We start from the raw sequence: 1,620 nt of genomic DNA, 5'->3' as shown, positions 1-1,620 counted from the left end.
TTCGCATTGGAGCCATGCAGGAAGGTCTAGGACCTTGTCCTCATTTCCAGTTCATTTTTTTGAGGTTCAAGGGCAGGGTGTGTAATGCCACTGATGTCACCGGGAGTCCCTGGCCCAGCACTGATCAATATCGTATGAGTCATCTGAAATAAAACACGGTGATGTGGCAGCAAAGCAGGGAGTGGCCGCTGGAGCTGGTGTTTGGCCAGGGTCAGAACTGTGCTCCACTTGCTTGGACAAGTGTCAGGAGGGGAGACAGCTCAGGGAGAGGGGCAGGGAGCCAGGCAAGCACAGCGGGCTCCTTATCAGACCCAGCCGGACACACACTCGTGCTGCCAGGCTGCCTGCACCAGCCCTTCCCTACGGAAAGCTAGGGGCTGGGATATCGCAGAGCCTGGAGCTGGTCCCCGTGCTGCAGTGGGGTTGTGTCTGCGCTGGGAGTGTTGGGGATGGTTGCTCTACAGTCTCAGCCCACGCTGCCCAGGGCTGCTGTTTTTCACTGATTTCTGTATTCTTGTGCCAATCCCACACTGAGCAGCTCTGACTAGCGAGAGGAAGGAAGTCCAGCCTGGGACTCACACCCTGGGTTAAAGGGCAGCGATGATAAAAATGCCCAGAATCAGTCCTTTGGCTGAGGAGGTTTGCACCTTGTTTCCATCAAGCAGAGGAGCAGTAGGTACCTGGTATTTCTGCCACCCTGCTCCTCCTCCTCCTTGCTGCAGACCCTCCATGACATCCTTTTCGTAGAATCATAGAATGGTTTGGGTTGGAAGGGACCTTAAAGCTCATCCAGTTCCAACCCCCCTGCCATCAGCAGGGACACCTTCCACTAGACCAGGTTGCACAAAGCCTCATCCAACCTGGCCTTGAACACTTCCAGAGAGGGGGCATCCACAACTTCTCTGGGCAACCAGGGACAGTGTCTCACCACTCTCACAGGAAATAATAATTTCCTCCTAATGTCTAATCCATATCCACCCGTTTCCAGTTTAAAGCCATTACCCCTTGTTCTATCACTACCTGCCCTTCCCTCCCTCAGCCTTCCTGTAGCCCCTTCAGGTACGCTTCAGGATCTCCCCAAGGCCTTCTCTTCTCCAGGCTGAGCAGCCCCAGCTCTCCCTTGCATGCTGCAGGGATCAGGGCACACACGGCCCCTCGCTCTGGCTTAGGTCAGTGTTATGGTCCTTGCTTACCCTTCCCACTGTGTTCGCTCTCTTATTCTCAAGGTCAACCCACATGCAACACAATTCCCAATAGGTGCCTGTATCAGCATCGTGGGATCATGCTGACAGACCAGAAATTTGAGCCTTTTGGGGCAAAATATTCTCAGCCTTTGGCAAGTCCCATATGCCCTCTTAGCAGGGCCTGTAGCAATAGGACAAAGAGAAATGGTTTTAAACTAAAAGAAGGTAGACTTAGACTAGATATAAGGAAGAAATTTTGTATCATGAGAGTGGTGAAACACTGGCACAGGCTGCCCAGAGTGGTGGTAGAAGCCCCATGCCTGGAAACATTCAAGGTCAGATTGGACAGGGCTCTGAGCAGCCTGATGTAGTTGAAGATGTCCCTGCTCACTGCAGGGGGGTTGAACTAGATGACCTTTAAAGGTCCCTCCCAACC

The sequence above is a fragment of the Antrostomus carolinensis genome, unplaced genomic scaffold, assembly GCF_000700745.2.
Source record: "Antrostomus carolinensis isolate BGI_N321 unplaced genomic scaffold, ASM70074v2 scaffold35619, whole genome shotgun sequence".
NCBI classification, from domain to species: Eukaryota; Metazoa; Chordata; class Aves; order Caprimulgiformes; family Caprimulgidae; genus Antrostomus; species Antrostomus carolinensis.
The sequence above is the reverse complement of the archived record's forward strand: the minus strand, read 5'-3'. Positions refer to the sequence as shown.